Genomic DNA, 18289 nt, shown 5'->3' with positions numbered 1-18289 from the left:
TTTTTGTCTTTTTCCTTTTTTTTTTTTCTTTCAGGGTGTAGAGGGAAACCTAAATCAAGTGGTTTGTGTGGTGCTGGCATTTTATGGAAGGTTTTGTCCACCGCATTTTCCTTGAATGAGATGGTGGGGTTGGCAGGCAGAAGGGGTGGAAAGAAATTGAGTCAATTTGACCTGTTTTATATTTTCTTGGAGATGTTGGGACTGGGTTGGAGTTTAGGCATTATGCCTGTAAATGATGCAGACAAAAAAGCCTGTGTGAAAAGCCTTTTCTGAGAGGCAGTGGGTGTAAGAGCTGAAAGCCTCTGCCTTGAGCACGTGCTTTGACTGCCCTGCTGAGGTGTGAGAGGGCAGTCCAGTGCTTACGGGCCTGGAATGCCACAGGGAAGTGCAGAATCTGAAGCCGAGGTCAGCGTGCTGTTGTTCTGATTCAATAGTTGACTGCTTGAAAGTTCCTGTTTTCTGGGTCTGATCTTTAGAAGGTGGAGTATATGAAAGTTTTGGGATTTGGTAGGGCTCATCTGACCACTTCTCATTAGAACCATCTTTCCTGGAACCTAAGCAAATCTGTCATTGTAATACTGCAAATGTGGGTTTTGAGAATTAAATGTGTTGGAAACAATATAAGATCCACATTATATTTTTATGGTGAGCAGTGTGGTTTTTTTTTTTTTAGTTATTTGTAAATTGAAAAAAAACATCAGAAGTGTCTGTTGGACTTGCAACAAAAGCCTCGTGTAGAGTACCTTCGCTGTGCCACATATGGGGCTCCTTTCAGAATAAAATGCTGTTTGGAGGATTGTTTGGCTCTGGCAGCTGTTGTGGTTGAGCCTGACTGGTCTGCCCTGTGGTGGTGAGTGATTCACACAGCCGTGCTGCTGGCTCCTGTCATGTAGGCACCTGTTTTTTAGCGACAGGGCAGAGACCAGCTTTGTAGCGGCCACTTAGCAGTTCTGATATCCATTGACTGTCAGTCTCTTTTGATGTAAGTCTGAATCAATTCTAGGTTCAGTCTGTACTTCATGCTTGATTCCTGTTTGGTTTTAAAAAAACCCCTCAAAAATAAAAAACCCACCAAAAAAAAAAAAAAAGCAAACCCCAACAAAACTGCTTTGAAGTGCTGTGTTCCAAAACTTAAGGACAGTGGAAAATGACGTTTTATTTGGGTGTGTTACCTATTAAGCAGTGGTGTGTGATTCAACAGCGCTTAAATTTCAAGAAATACAATAACACTGAAACGAACATTACTGCTTGTGTCATTCCTACTGTGGTTGCAGTCACACCAAAAGGCGCTGTGGAAGAGCTCAGTCCTTAGGGGTCACTGAAGGAGTCTGCCAAGGCTCTGAGACAGTAAGTGTGGATGGTGGACTATCTCATCCAAGCAGTTGTTCTGGGGCAGACCACCATGGAATGAATGTGCACTTAGTACTAGCATATATATATATATTCACTTTTTTTGTGTATGTGCATGGAGGGTTGTGTTGACTTGTGATGCTGGCCTTTTCAGAGTCTAAGTTGTGTGCTTCTTTGGGCTGGCAAAAACTGGTGCACCTCAAAGGTATCCATGAGGAGAAAGAGAGAGGTGCCTGACTCACCTTTGCTCACCTGACACCTGCTCTCCAGCCACAGGGAGCTAGGAAGGGGTGCTGGCCTGTTGATCAACAGTGCTGGTGCAGTGGACCTACTGATTGCTGTTGATCAGTAGTGCCTGTGCCTGGCTCCTTCAATAGCTCAATTCATGAACCTGTTTTTTGCGGGCCTGTAATGTCTCGAGTGTTAAGCTGAGGAATTCTGGCTAGTGTATGTCTGGTAGCCATTTACCCTGACTTCAGGGGTGTTACAAATGTGCTGCAGGATACAGATGAGCTGCATGATGATGTTTTCAGCCTAATCTGGAGTGTGGAGGGAAGGGTATTGTTTCAGAGTCCAGAACACCTGCTGTTTAGGGTGCATGAGGTCAATCTGCTCTAGAAATACAGAGTATCAAGTAGTACGCACCAATGGACCCTGGGGCTACCTGTGTTTCTGTCCTCTGAAACTGTGATTTCCAGTTTCACATTGAACCCTCTTGTTAGGCACCACTTGTTACTATAATTTTTTCTAGACATGAGAAAGAAAATATATTTAAAATGGTTACTTGTTGGATGATATTGCCATAATCTATTCTCATTTCCCATTGTCATGGAAGTGAATATACTAAATGCAAAATAGGAAAGATTAAGTAAGCCTTGTCTGAGGGGTAGCACTTGACTTTAATCCATTTTACTTTAACACCTGGCACTTGCAAGATTTTTAGCCTTGAATATGCAGGATTTTGGGTAATGATCTAATGGCAAGTTGTGTATTATGCCCACATTGGAGGACTAACATACCTTTCTCTTCTGTGCAACAATAGGCACTTTAGGGAATTCAAATTATAAAGTGGAGCTGAAGTCCCTGTCCTGTGGCAGCATTTACCAGACTCCACCTGGCTGAAGTAGGGGAATCCATTGGAATACCATGTAATGCTGAGTATGCAGAGCTCCAGCTGAGAAAGAAGATACTCTATTCGCCTAAATTCCTTAATAAATCCAAAAAATGAATTTGATTCAGTCTTTCTGATCAATTATGTAAATTTGTGCACTGAATGTTGTTTTAAAATAATATGGGTCTTCAGCCTGCCAGGCAGCTAACCCAAGCTTAGGTGGATGGTTCTGTTACCTCTTGGTAGCTCAAACTTGAAGACAGGTGGGGAGGCAGGGCAGAGGAAGGGCTTGGGTGTTGCTGGGGTCAGAGTGCAGTTGTTATCACTTGTATACACATGAATGAAATAATCACATGTGCAGATGAGCATATATACAACTTGCTTCTGCTAGTAGCTGAATGCAGAGCTTGTGGCTTGTCTCACCCTTTTTACACCCTTCTCCCCCCTATTTTCTCCTTTGGATGACTGAAGCTCTACTCTGTTCAATCCCTTCTACTTATCCCAGTTAGCAATGGCTATAGTAGTTATGTTTTGACTTGCTTTGCAGATTCTTGTCAATTAGTCTGTGCATATGAAACCTATTTTGCAACCCAATGACATTTTTTAAAATGGTGCAAACCATTTCAGTGCAATCTAATCTCCTTCTTCTTGTCTTTCCCCAAATCCTGTTGAGTTAGCCACATGCACAGTACGGGGTTTGGTACTAGTTTTCTGCTGTTATCCTGTCTGTGGAATGACAAATGATACCCGATCTTTCATAAAGTGAGACAGGTACTGACAGATGTTATCTTACGTAAAATATGCTGATATAAATGTAACCTACAAATGTTTTTTGGGGAAAAAAAATCCCTGACAGAATGAATTCCTGTCTGATCAGCATTTTGCATGATAACCTTAAAGCTTAAAAATGAAAACAAACCTGGAATCCCCCCAAAACAAAACAAACCAAAACCCCTTACCTTGTTGAGTGTATAGACTAACTTGAGCAAGGTAACTGTTTTACAAAATTTCTTCTGTGTTGAGGGAAACAGAACCTTTAACACGTGATACATAAACAAAGATCTGTAAGAGATACTGGAAGGAAGTGGCTGGGGCACTTAGACCTCCACAGATATATTTATGCTTGCCTAAAAAAAGATTTATTTCAATGTGGGCACCTAACAAAATCAATATAGGGCACTTCATGAAGTTATTCTCCTGTCAACTGAATTTTATTAGCTGTTTCTAAGTGCTATTTTACATCTGCCCAGATTCAAGGTATTTGCATCAGCTTACATGTCCTTCACTGGCTATGGGAATGCAAGTAGTTATCATGAGTTATTGCTGCTTAGGCCCACAGTAACTTATTACATGCTCGTAATTCAGTCCTGTGTTTGAGCTCTGACCTGGGTTACCCACGGTTACATAAATAATCTCAGATAGAGCCATGAGGAGAGGCCAGGTTTCTTGACTCCTGACATTGTACCCTTACCATGGGGCTATTCTGACTCAAGTCAGTCAGGTCCTGCCTCCTGAACCGGTGTTGAATTATCAGACTGCATCAGGTAATATTTTTGGCTGTGTTACAAAACATGTCTTACGTATGTGGTACTTCTGTTGAAACATCTTTCTTCTGTTGTGATGAAGGTGGATCAGGAACTACCCCTGTTTTATGTTGGTAGTAATGTATTTTTTCATGTGTGGATCTTTAGTGGAGAAGATATAGGTAGTTATTTTTGCTTTTGTGAATTTACCAGTAATTTGATCTGTCTGTGTATTAAAAAGGATGCAGATGGGGAAAACTGCAAGTTCAAAAAGACTTTACATTTGGAAAAGGGTTGATTGTGCCATAAAGAATGAGTAAGCATGGAGAATGGGCAGTTTGTCACTACGCATCAATAAATGGTCTTGATTTTCAAAGGAGAGTGCATTTGAAAGGGGGAATATGACACTATTGCATTTGTGTGCTGCAGGAATCGTGGATGCACATTATTTATGCCTGTATGTACCATTTCCAGTAGCTGGCTGACTGTCACTTCACACTGACTTAAGTACTATAAAATAACAGCTGTCACATCTCATGAGAACCACAGTCTATTCTAACTATATCATAAATCTGGTTATTTGCTGCCCATGAAGCCTAAGGACCATAGAAATGCTACATGGCACAGCAGTACTCCGCTATGAAATAAGCAACAAGCCATCCTTTAGTGCATTTTTTGTAAGCCATACAATTCTTTTCAAGGCAAATAAATACACAAATTAGGTTCAGAAAATATATTAATCATCTAACACACATCTAACATACCTAAATGTTTTACTCTATTTGAAGCCGACATGTACGTGGGAGGTGATTCTGCCCAGAAAGCTGTGGGGTTTTTGGGTGTTGTTTTGGTGTTGGTTTTTTGTTTCTTTTTTTTTTTGTTGTTTGTTTTTTTTAAAAATCCATTGATAAGCTGGTCTTTCTGTAGAGATTGTGTTTCTTCTTTCTGGAACTGTTATAAAAAACTATTATAAACAGAAGAAAAAGTAACCTCCAAAATTTTATTGCATCAAAAAATGTGAAAGAATGGTTGTAAGGGTGATCTCTTTATGCTTATTTCTTGTGTAAGTACATTAGCAATATCGGTGAATATTGTGACTTCCAGTGAAGCTTGAATGACTGAACAATAAAGTGGCAAATGGAGAACAAAGTAGATGAATGTAAGGTGATGTTCATGGCGTAAAATGAAAAATAATGGGCCTAGATTTGACGATTACCAGTAGCAAGACCTTGTAGTTGTAGGGAACAGGTCCAGGAAAACATCAGCTCTGTGTCTAGGAGCAATGAGCAAAACAAACCAGATTTTAGGAAGGGGTAAACAATGAAGAGAACATAGTTATGCCACCATATAAATCCATGGTTTATCTGCCTCTTGACTACTGTGGTCTGTTCTGATCCTCTGATCTTCAAGACACAATGTTAAAACTGGAAGGAATTTGGAAAATGGCAGCAAGGATACTTAGATGGAAGGGCTTGCATAGGAGGTTTGACTGAGCAGATTAGTGTTCTCCAGCCATGAGAAGTGGCTATGGATATATGTAGAGGCCTACAGAATCAACAGTGGTAATGAGCTAATGCATAGGGATTGACTGTTCGTGGTCTTTTGAGCTGCAAGGACCAGTCATTTTCATGAAAATAAAGAAAATAAGCAGTTCTTCATGCAAGAGATGATAGACTAACAGAACTTGCAAAAAAATAGGGTAGTGACAAGACTATGAGATAGGTTCAAGGTGGAACTGGGCAAATATTGGAATAGTTTTCTGTTGTGGTTTAATAAACAGATAAACCTCTTCAAGCTCAGGAATTCCCTGAGTAGAAAAAATTTAGAACTAAGGGCAGCAGAAGGGAAAAACACCAAATATGCTTATCCTGTGATAACCTTCCAAGTGGTTCACTACTGAAACAGTTGGAGACAGAATATTAGACTTGAAGGACCTTTGGTTTGAGCTAGTGCAGCCATTCTGATGTTTTAAGACTTAAAATTCTATACTATATTGAAGTTTGTTAATAATCCTGTTGTTTTTTGTGCTCACCTGCCAACTTGTTAGTATGTCTTCTAGCAAGTGTAGTTTTGCAGATACATTCATACCCGGTTTAATGTGGTGTTCTCTGTGCAGATACAGCTAAGTCTTTTCCAGTACTGTGGTTTTTCAGGACAAATTCTGACTACATGCTTAGTGTTATTCATTAGTGTTATTAATATTCTTTATTAGAAGAAAGAATTTTAATCTTGTTGTCTTTTTCACCCATTTTGGTAATTTCTTTTGATCTAAGACTACTGTGTCTGGTCTTCTGAGAGACAAATTATAAAATCAATGGATAGCTGCAAATTACACAATCTGAATTCTACAGATCAGAATTAAAGAGAAAATTAAGGAATTAGATCAGGTTAAAAGAAAGGCAGATATATTTAAGAGTACAGTAGAAGAAATTAAATCTTATTTGCATTCCTCATCATGTTTTTTACAGTTTGCTATGAAAATGTATATGCAGGAGTATAGAAAATATGAAACAGAGATCTTTTATATTTTGTGTGCCAATTTGACACCCAATCCTGGCTTGTGAAGTTAGACTGTCATTAACAAGGTTTGGTCAGTGGATTATTACTTACCTAAAATGACTTCAGCTAATTTCGCAGAGGCCTGCAGTTAGGATTATCTGTAGCTTCCTTGGTTAGTTAATTTATTAGTATGATATTTTCATATGTATCTCTTAGAATTATGTATGTGTTGCATTCTCCCTGAAAAGCCAAATATAGGATAAAAAAACTTCTCAGAAAAGGTCACCTGAGTTCAGATCCCCTTTTGTAAATGTATGTCTCTTCTACTTGATTGGTTTTATAAAGCCTGCAGATTATTCAGGGATGTCTGAGATTTCCTCTCTTTTTTTACTTGCTATATACAAACTAATATTCTGTGTGTGTACACACACACAGAATGCCTTGTGCTGCTGCATGGTGGCTCTCAGGCCTTCTAGTTACTGTGCACCCCTGTGCTCCGAGTCTCTGCCTCTGTGATGCAGAACTGTAAGCACAGATGTGCAGATACAGCCATGCATAGCTGTGAGGTACGTGGAGGGCTGTCAGATCAAAAGGTGTCCTGTTCCCTTTGCCATCTGGAATTAGTGTCTGTTTTGAGAGAGCAGCAGAGCAACACTGAACTGAGTTCCTAGAGACATGGATATGTCCTAACCTGGGAATACTGGAACATAGGTGAAGAAATCCCAGCATGCAGCACAATAATGCCCTGACAGAAAGGATTTTGGACAACAGATTATGTTTCCCCTCAAGTTTCAGTTATTTATCACAAGCTGCATCTGTAAGAAGTTAATCCTCCAGGAACAGGAGGGAAGTCAATGTTTACCAACCCTGTAGCTAATGATATACTGGAAAGGTTCAGAATTTTTTTACATAGCACAGAACCACAGCGTCCAGAGTATGGACCTGAAAGACAGGCAGCAAACTTTGCTTTAGATATGCAGCTAACTCCAAGGGGAGGATTCTTTGGAGGTTCGTTCAGATTTCCTATTGTTTGCTATTAACTATTTGTTTAGAAGACTCAACCTCAAAGTCATCGTTTAGACTAGGGGAGGAAAAACATTGTCAATGGCTTGTAGAGGGATTCCCTAGCAGGGGTTAGGATGCTTTGTGAGTCCCCAGAGTGACAGTCAGCAGTCTGTGTGGGGTGGGGATAGGCATGTAAAAGCTTCAACTCTACTTAACCTTGAGCCTGGAGTTATTTGCAGGGATGAACAAGAGAGATATCTGAGAAACAAAACTAGGCAATGATCCAACGATACATGGTCACTGCCAGTTCTGCTGGCAGTTACTCAGAACATGACTGCTGTGATTTAAGCAAAGCCCTGCACTACAAGTAACTGTGAGATTCTGGAAACACTGCAATCAGAATGAAGAAATGGGTGATAGCTATGTTGACTTATTTTAGTTTAACAGACAGAGGAACCTTTCCATGAAAAGACCTCTATGATCTAGTTTTTCTTTCCTTGGACAAAGAGTACATGAATAATTCCATGGACCAGAGGATTTAAATACAATGAGTGACTTACATGAGAGTTTGAGCAGTTCAGGACCTATTCCCAAGGGTGTTGTAAGATTGCCAGAGTTACTTGTGTGTAAAGTATAGTGGAGAACTCTCAGGTCATGGCAGGCTGATGGGACCAGAGGATTTGTGAGTCATGGGGTACAAGGTCGTGAACTGATAAATCAGCTGAATATCATAGACAGTCTCTGTCTCATTGAGAGGAATCTGTACCTTTACAATCCTATTGTCTGGAAATGCAGGTAGCTGATTACAAGTATCTCTTACAGCAAGGTTTTAGGAGAATGCATCTGTTAAAGAAGATGAAAAATGAAGGTGAATGTGGCACTAAATGTGATGAGGAGGGGCTAGAACCTAACTTCACGTCCCCACTGAATACACAGTGTTCAGGAAGCAGTCTGTGTTCTACCTGCACTTGCTGCTAGCTCTCACATTGATTAACAGCCACCTCCTTGGCACCATACTTTTGTCCTTGAATGGCAAAGGGTAACAATTTTTTCTCTCTATAATTGTTTTTTAATGGAAGAATATACATCCTTTTTAGGCAAAGCAGTTCATGTGGGGTTCACCTAAATAGCAGCAGGGGCAGGGGCCCCTGTCTAGGGGCAGGTTGGCTCCAATAGCACTGTTTCTGGACTTCTTGAACCACTCCTGAGCAGAGGAGACAACTCACAGGTTCTCTTATCTGACTGTTTAAGGTATGCAGATGTTTTTTAGTGTCTTCTTCAAAGGACTAGCAGAACCATCCAAGTCCCACCTGAGTGCTCTCCTTGACAATGGAACCTAAGGGTGGTGGTGGTGTATGTGGGTGTACAGTTGGCCAGGAAGAGATATAGAAAAGTCCTAGGGACTTGGAGAAAATATTTTCAAAAGGTCACGTCTTTTCAAAGAAATACATTATGTATTTTAGAGAAATCTATGTGAAATAAAAAGGAAGATTGTTTAATTCTTAGTTTTCTAATAAACTAATGCTTTTCCTGAGGGAGGTAGATTTCCTTCTATAAAAATTAATAGCTTTAAATTAGTGATTCGGCAATGAAAGGAGAACTATCCCCAGTACTTCCAGATTTGCACTTTGACCTAATGGGAGATTAAAACTAGATTCTCAGCATACATAACTTGGTGTGCTAATAACTTGCTGGTCCTGTTCAGTTTAGAAGGACCATTTGAATGAATCAAGTTGTCTGTTGATACTGTTATCTAGGAACTGATCCAAAACAAGGAGGTGGTCCAAACACTCCTGAACTTTCTGGCAAGTCTAATTTCAAAACTTTCTGCAATGAGGAGTATGACCTGGCAGCTGATGGGAATAGCAACTGAGCATTCAGCAGCAATTCTCCAAATTTCTCAGGCACAGCTTTGCTGACACTTCTTTTTTTATCAACTTGAGAGCTATCATGCCTTCAAAAGAGAATGGGCCACACATGGATTTAAAATGCTGAAAGGTAACGTTGAAAAAATTGATTTCTTCCCAGTCCCATACTGCAGCTTCAGACATATGCAGAACATACAGTGCATCTGTACAGGCTTCAGCAGCGCCCTCACAATACAAAGACACACAGTCTGAACTGTGCCAGTGCTGCCTTGAGGGTAGTCCAAGGAGATGACTTAGAAATGGAGTTGCACTGTTTTGCAGCTCCTGGTTTCTGGAGACCAGCCAGGCCTTGGCATACTCAAAAGCAGTTAGGGAAAACAAAACAAAACAAAGAGCAGGTCAATGTAACATTGCTGAGAGTCTGGCGCAGGCCATTTATTGTCTGAATTAACCTCTCACACCATTTTTTATAAAGTTGTTGTTGTCCTACTGAAACAGCATGATTTTTTCTCTTCTTTTTGAGGAGAATCAGAGACTGAATGTTTCCTGAGGCCAGGGCAAAAACAGAGAGAAAGGAAAACAAGAATGTATTCCTGGAGGCCAAGGTAAGAGTCAAGCTGGGGCATCCAGTCTCTGAAAGACTTAAAGGACAAGCTGCTACAGTGAGGAATAAACCTGGCTTTCCTTTGGGTGCTGCTAACCAGCTCTGCCTGCGTTTTATTCTTTTCTGTCTGTGGTAGCTAAAATTAACATTTCATAAGAAAGGCAATGAACCAGGAGCTTAATTAATTACTGAGTCTCTTTTGGCAAAGCCGTGGTAGTTTGTCAAATCCTGCACTCTCTTTAGTGGTGTTCTCCTGCTGCCATGTTTGAAAAATATAAACTGCTAGAAGTGCTTTTTTTACATTAACAAAGAGGAGGTTATTGATGTAGCTGTATTAAACTGGAGGAGGAAGAGGAAAGGGAGGTAGGTGGGACTCTGCTTTTTTGTGTCCAGATATGGTTATGTTGGCAGAAGAATATCAGCTTTCAAAGAGAAAGCTGAAATCTGAAGGGGAATAAGAATTAAAACCCATGGCATTTGTTGATGAGATTTTTATTATAAAAGAATACCCCATTTTGTTACAGAGGGAATGTGCATTTTTAGGTCTCATATAGGATCTTTCAATGTTATCATCTGATTGCTAGTCGTGCAATTTAAAATCAAGACATCATGTATTTCATGCTTTGCAAAAAATCTGAAAAACTGAAGCTCTGGGAAAGCAGCATTTTTAATGTTTCACCACTGGATGGAGACAGCACTCTAACTCTTGTGAGTAATTACTAATGGGACTGTAATGAAATCCCTTGTGATAAAGAGATTGAACAGATTAGTAGACTGCAGCTATAAACAGTGGAACACCAACTAGATTTATGGCAGAAAATTTATCGAATCCTTTAGATTTTTGGTTGACCTATTTTTATGGTGAGAAAAGATGAGATTTAGTTGAAAAAAATTCATTCCACTTTTCTCTCCACATAAAGCAGCAATGACACAGACCAGCAAGAAATACTGGAAGATAATGTGAAGCTTTCTAAGATTCTCTTTTATCAGGTCACAGTATATTTTTCTTGACAGGAGAATCCTTCAGCTTTGTACGTCTGGCCTTGAGGGCTCAATGCTGCTGGTAGCAGCTGAGGTTACTCCAGCAATGGTTGCAGTGAATGTCATGTTTGCAATGGAGATTCTTCCCTTACTTGAAGGCAGCAGAGAGGATGTCACTGGATAGGAAGAAACAACAAAAGGAATTCCTACCAACCTGCAGGCTGGTAGGAAGATTTTTAGAGATCATTGGAATTCAAGGGCAAGCATAGAGATGGGGGACAGCCTGCCCTATCAGGGTTCATTTCTCTCATCAGCTATGATAAGATATTTTCACGCATTTTCTTCCCTCTTTTTGTATGTCTGTGTGTGCATACATGTGCAAGAGAGAAAAGGAAGGAGGTAAGCCCTGTGGTTGATTTTAGCCCAGTTTCTTACTTAATTATAATTTGCTTCTCTGTTGCCAGCAATAACTTTTGAATTTGGTGGATGAATTAAAGGCAAATTAAATGAATCCAAAGATAATTACATTCCTATGAATTCTGTGAAATTAGCAAGCCAGATAGATTGGAAACTCCTGAAGTGCCCTGACTAAAGGCTGAAGAGTGAGCTCATATAGTAGAGAACCCACTCTGGAGAGAGTTCTTATAAGTGCCCCTTCCCTGGGAGAAGCTTTAATCAGAGCTTGCAGTCAACCACAAGATAAAAAAAACCCATAGGCAGCTAGACTTCATCAGTTCAATAAGCACTAGAACTTTTCCTTAAAACCAACAGAAAAGTTGACCTATTCCATTACCATCTCTCCTCTGCCTCCAGGTCACAGAGCCTGTACAGAGTTTAAAAGTAGAGAATTTTCACAAATAAAAGCAGCAGCAAAGAAACTTACATCTACTGAGACTAATTATATTCAGGAGATGTATTTCCAGACAGCTCTGACATTGCATAGTGGTTAGTAGGGTGAAGCTCTTTGGGGAAAGGGCACAGGGAAGGGAGGTTGAATTTAAGAGTGTGACAGTTGCTAATGTATGCCTGTCACTTTTGTTCCCCGAATACAATATCTATTGGATCAATTATATGATGATTTACGTGAAAATGTCTCAATTTTTTCTGAAACCAAGGTTTCAGGTGTAATTCCTTTGCCTTTAGCCAAGTCTCATGTTGGTTTTCAAGAACAGATTCTTAAAGAAGGTATTTAGGTGTCTTATTCCTGGGTGAAATTCTCTACTGACTTCACCATCCAGGATGCCCAGGAAGATATCTGGTGCTGAGCCAAGAAAGCTGATCAACATGAAGAGTGGAGTCCTAAACCACTACAGAGAAAGGCACAATGTTTAGGCATGAGGGGGAGGTGACCTTCTGCAGGTAGGATTTGTTTGCAGCGACAGACAAATGTTTGCAAGTATGTGCCTTGTTATTTACTTGTTCGACTGCTCAGCTAGTGGATATGTACCCACCTCATCTGTTATTCATCTGGTAGGTTGTCCTTTGCAGAAAGAGGTGAATACAAATAGTCTTGAAAACTAGCTTTCCCTCAGTATGTTGTGGGAACACTGACTTGCAGAAGGCTTGGATTAAAGGGAACAAGACTCCATTTTTCTGCCCACAATACCTTTTGCTGTTTCTGAGGCAAACCCTGATGTGGGAGCTGGTCATGGAGGGAATATGTTGTTATATGGCCAGTCAGTGTGAAATTATGGACTGTGACTTGCATCAGTAATAAACTGTTTCAGAGGAGAAGCTCTCTGAGGAAAGAAATGTATCAAAAGCACAACTCTTCTCTAGGTGCTTGATGTAGGACCAGGAAGATGTATTGGATAGAATTAAGAGTCTAGATTTAGACATGAGAAATCCAAGAAGAGGCAGGCCAGGCACATCAGAAGTATGTGCTTATAGCGGTGATGAACACAGATGTGCTGTAGATACATTAGAAAAATAATGTGCATAATTGATATGCACATACAGTGTATAGAAATGCTAGTAAATGCTTGAGGAGAAGGAGGAAGTTTTTAGTAGCATTCTAACTCATAATGTGGGATTTCAAATCAATTATATCTGGTTCCTTCTCAGCTTGTTCTTCCTTCAGCCTGGCCTATTTCCATCAACAGTGAAAAGCTTCCCACTCTCACCAAATGACCACTCCACATGATTAATTACTTGGGTCCCAGCCATAAGGAGATCTGCCAGATCCATGTTTGTCCCATAGCTTTGGAACTGTCTCAACCAGTCAGCTTGTCATACAGAGTAAGAGGCTTGCTATGGCAAATAGGAAAATCTCTGGTATTTAACGCCAGGAAAAAAACCCCCACAAACTAACAAATTTTCACATGAAAAGGTAACCACAGGCTTTCTGAGAGCCTAGGATGCATTCATGTGTACAAACAGCTAAAATATCCTGAGTCTGCAGACAGTACTGTAGCATATGACTGCCAGAGTAGTCATACCAAATACCTTTCTGTTTGTGTCCCTGTGGGACGTAGCTATGTAAACTCAGTTCTCCCAGTAGTGGAAAGGGAGAAAGTAACACCAGGTACACCCAGTAATATCTAGTAACTTATTGTTTAAAGTGTTCCCAGAAGGGAGAGAAGGACACCCAGTAATACTTAATAACTTACTGCTTAAGGCATTCCCAATCAGTAAGGTAGGTCCTACTGATGACTTCCAGGGATTTTATCTACTTAAATGCCCTCTGGCTTTGCCTTACACTTGGTCTTAATTTCTTGAGCAATGTTGTTACTTCAGCAGTTTTCTGCATGATGAGCGATGCAAAGGTAAGCCTTGCTATGCCTAATGTCCTCTGTGACACGGTAACAGCAGGGCAAGGTTCTTGAGAACCTCCATGACACAGCAAAAGTGAATCTGAGAGTTCAAAAATAAGGGGCCTATGCAAATATCCCTGAGAATCCAGTTTAATACACAAGGAGTAAATATGTGTTTTTTGTTTCAATTTGAATCAGCAATATAGTTTTGATGCATTTGTCAAATTTGCTCTTCTGACTGGGTTAAGTAAGAAATTACTTAAAGCTTAAGTAACAAAATTTTGTGTTGACCATGAATCTCGAAAATGAGATAGTCATTGTCCTTTAATTAGCCCTAGATACTGGAGAGTCTCAAACTTCCAAAGCATTTTTCCTAAACCCAGTTCTTCTCTGACTTGGAAGATTTGCAAGAAAATATAACTGGATTTTATTTTTTTTGTTTGTTTGTTTGTTTTTTGTTTGGTTTTTTTTTTATTTTATTTTTTGCTAAAAGTTCATCTTAGAATAAGCTGGTATCAAATTATGGGCACAGTTACATTCTGGAAATTTTTTTGTAAGGAGGCAAGTGGCAGTGTTGATTTTCTTTTTTTTTCCCCTGGAGTGGTCACTGGCCTCCCTTTAAAGTAAAGGATTTTAAATTAAAGTGAAGATAAATCTTAAACTGTACCTAGAGAACAACATATATAAAAAGAACCATAAAGATTACTGCACTGTTTCAATCTGGCTCACAGTGAATTGCCACGTTTTTCATGAACCTATTAAATGTTTCATTAGTTAAATATGCCTCTACTCGTATATAAAATGTTAATCACATGGGAGGGTTCCTCTGCTTTATCTAAAACTGTGCAAGGTACAAATGTAGGCATGTTGTCTGGTGTGATGTAGGATTTCTACTGATGACCTGTTTGCTTGCTTTATGTTCTTCCATTTCACTGGTTGTCATTGCTGTTGTTTCACAATGCAAAGAATACAGCAGCCTGTGTGTGGGTCTTGTGCATGGGAACAGACCCATCCACAAAGTTGCTGCAAAGTGTCTTGCCCTTTGATAATACTTATCTACCAAGCAGTATTTCTATTCAGTGAAACTGGGCGTTTTGTAGAATACTAAGGGAAGAGGTAAAAGGAGTAGGGTATGCTCAGCACACACGGGCAGCTCTGGGACTGCCAGAAAAGAGATCAGATTGGGCACGACCTTGACTACCCTGAAGACCCTCTTTGTGTAGGCTCTCTGCTAACAAGAGGTAATGACAGCTGCTCCCAGGGTAAACAGAGAAGAGTATTTCAGGAATGCAACAGCGATTGAACGCTGTTTTCTGATTAGTGCTCTTAAATAACCCGGAGAGATTTGTAACACTATTATAGTTTCTACTTGTCACTCAAAATTATGGTCCTATCATTGCAAAGGAGGAAAAGGTCCTGCTGTGTTAGCAACTCATATTTCTGGTACAGGAAAAGGAATTAAACCACCGAGCTCACCAGTCGTTCTGCCTTTGTCCAGGCATGTTGGTATTCAAAGAGTCCCAGGATGATGAGATGATCTTTACAAAGACGTAAAGATCTCATTGGTGACAGAGCCCACCCATCATAAAGCCCACTCAGAAATGAGTCATTGGTTAAAAATTACTTTTAAGCAATCCTCAGCTGCCAAGTCAAGCACTCCATTGTGCTAATGTTCCAATTAGCCAAAGCCAGGTAGATAACAGCAGGGAACTACACACAGAGAATACAAATACAGGGAAAACTTCCTGATGTGCCATACAGAAAACAGAAGTAGAACAGAATAGTGCTGTAGGGAATGCTGCTTCTTCTTATCTCACTGTGCTCTCTTTTGCACTCTATTTTCCACACATTATCTTGTGAAACTAATTCTTAAATCATGACAATAACACAGCTTTTAATTCAGTGATTTGTCTTTACAGAGCAGGAATTAAGATTCCAAATTGCATGTTAGTGCTAATTTTGGAAAACATAAGTACCTTGTTGAGGATTGCAACAAAAGTGGTATCAATAAATTCTCATTGTCTCTCTGGTTCCAATTTAAAAGGCAAATAAATATAATCTCCACTAGTTTTCCTATTGGCAGTATTGGGTTCCCATTCCATAACATATACATTAAAAAATAGTATGTCTTTATAAATGTGAGTGTGTGAAAACAGTATGCATATATACATATATACATCTCTGTGTGTATATATACACATTCTGTTGTGCATATATAGGAGCTTTGTCTTAGAGTTCTTTAATGAGCCACAGACACACAGAATGTAATAATTAGGCATGGAAAAAAAATTAGAGAGAGTTCATTCCCATTGCAACAGGAGGTTATAATCCTCAGTGCAGAATATGTGTGCTATTAGGCTGATACCCAAGAACATACAAGAATGGTTTCCTGTGTGAAGATGCTGACAGGAATATTTGCTTTTATCATTCTTGTGCAGGATAGGATATTCCTGAGCCTTCTCCAGGCTGAACAGTCCCAGCTCTGTTAGCCTTTCATGTAGGGCTGCTGTAAGCCCTCTGTCATTTCCTTGCCCATTTGCTGGACTCACTTCACTATTTTCATTTTTCTCTTGCTCTGGCAAGCCCAGAGTTGGATTCAACACTCAGATGTATCTCACCAGTTCTCAACAAAGGGGAAGGATCACTTCAGTCAGCTGGCAATGCTTCTCCTAAGGCAACCTGAGATGATGTTGGCCCTCTTTGCTGCAAGGGTACAGTGCTGGCTGATGTTCAACTTTGTGCCTGCCAGGACTTCCAGCCCCTTTTCTGTAAAGCTGCTTTCCAGCTGGTTGGTCCCCAGTCCGTAATCGTGCCTGGGATTTTTTCTTCCCAGGTACAGGACTTTGCACTTCCCTTTGTTGAATCTTGTTTACCCATTTCAAAGGGAAATCTTCAACCTCCAACCTCCTTTCAATTGGTAAAATTGATAATCAAGGAAAAAAGCCCTCAAACACATGACAATTTGTTGTTCTTGCCAAAGGAGTATTAAAATGTAAACAAGGAAATGCAACCCATCTCTTTAGATATAATAGGGTTTACCACATGTACTTTCATTCCTAGTGTTAGGCTTTGCTGAATTAAATGCCATTATACTTAATAACTGTACAGATTAGAGAGCCTTCTAAAAAGGGCTAATCAGTATTAAATAGCAAAATTTGGATACCTTATGTGCTTATGCTGAATCTGGAATTTAATAAATAATAAGCATTCTTTAAAAGGATTTTTTCTGTGATCAGCACTGATCGCAGTGTTTCTTGTTTTCTTGTTAAAAAAATACCTTCTTTTTTTATTGGAAGAGAAGTGGGAAAAGAGGTTACTGTCTACATTATTTCAAGACCTGGGAAAGAAAGCTGAATAAATAAACCCTGTGGAGAATCAACTAAGAAGATTATTTTGCTGTATGAAAATCTGGGCTATTATTATTTGCACAATAACAAGACAAAGAATTAAAAGAGTAGGATAAAGTTGTTAGGTTTAATCACAGGAGACTCTTCTGAGACATGGTTGGAATCAGTGTGAAGGACATGCAAGAAAAAGTAGCTTGAGTGTGTATTTTTGTGTAATAAGTATAGGCCATCATTGCTGACTTGCACTTCTCTTAGTAGCAGCCCTACAACTCCAGTGGCTTCAATAACACTTTAGATACCATTTCAGAAATACCAAACCCTTCAGCTTTTTTTTAGCTTTTTCAATTTAACAGAAATTTTTTTATTTTTTTTGGAGTACTGATAGAAGAATCTGTCACTAGGTATTTTGTACATTTAGTTACCATGTGAAAATCTACTGATAGCAGAATCTGTCACTAGGTATTTTGTACATTTAGTTACCATGTGAAAATCTTACAACTAAAACCTAAAAAGAAAATGTGCAGAGAGGATGATTTTTTCAGAAACCACTGCTTGTCAAAAATTAAACAAAGAGAAGTGAATTAAGATTACATCAGTGTCTTATCCTGCAGGATTGTCTTTTATTCAGTCACTAGTGGACACTAAAGAGATTGCAGGCTAAAGAACACATTATATCTTAAAGTGCTTATGTCTGACTTCTTGGAAATTGGATACAAAGAAGGCAATAGTGACCTAGGAAGAGAACATGAACCGGTGTAAATTGTTTTAGCACAGTGAAAACCAGTAAAAAGTATAATAAACAGAGCATCATCCCCTCCACCCTAGTCTTTCAATAGTGTGGGTTTTTGTTCAGGAAACTGAATTTAATGCTCTGGGTAACTGCCATATTAAGACAGACATGAAGCCTCTCCTTTTGCATAAGCAAAATTCTCTGGTTTTTTTCTATGAGTTTGTGTTCTGTTCTTTAAAGCAAGTACTAAAACCCCTATTGGGTTGACATATATTTAAAATGTATTATAACTGCCACCTTCAATTTTAAATGTAATTTTTTTTGTGCATTTACTGTGTAATTTTCTCATTCAGGGACATTTATAGGGTTGAAAGGGACCAGCGATTGCATAGTGTACAACTTGATACCCAGGAAAGGGCAATGCAAAAATTTAATAAAAATTGAGAAGCTAAAATATTGAAAAGCTGAAAAGATGCACATGCTCAATACTGTGTCTCTAGGAAGAGCAGGCATAGAAA

General features: G+C 39.4%; 2 long non-coding RNA genes across 3 annotated transcripts; one reads left to right on the top strand and one right to left on the bottom strand.

The window, feature by feature from the left end:
* The first annotated feature begins 7398 nt into the window (after positions 1-7398).
* On the top strand, positions 7399-11790 carry LOC116787110. Of its 2 annotated transcripts, none has more exons than XR_004357174.1 (4): positions 7399-7491; positions 9883-9961; positions 10975-11165; positions 11755-11790. It is a non-coding gene; the product is annotated as an uncharacterized LOC116787110 (long non-coding RNA). The 2 variants fall into 2 exon arrangements; XR_004357173.1 differs by having other exon boundaries at positions 7404-7491; positions 9880-9961.
* On the bottom strand, positions 10923-13706 carry LOC116787111. The gene is made up of 2 exons (XR_004357175.1): positions 13551-13706; positions 10923-11117 (listed from the first exon to the last, which is right to left on the bottom strand). It is a non-coding gene; the product is annotated as an uncharacterized LOC116787111 (long non-coding RNA).
* Positions 13707-18289: the final 4583 nt, after the last annotated feature.

Source organism: Chiroxiphia lanceolata, chromosome 5 (genome assembly GCF_009829145.1).
Source record: "Chiroxiphia lanceolata isolate bChiLan1 chromosome 5, bChiLan1.pri, whole genome shotgun sequence".
Classification (NCBI taxonomy): Eukaryota; Metazoa; Chordata; class Aves; order Passeriformes; family Pipridae; genus Chiroxiphia; species Chiroxiphia lanceolata.
The sequence above is the reverse complement of the archived record's forward strand: the minus strand, read 5'-3'. Positions and strand labels throughout refer to the sequence as shown.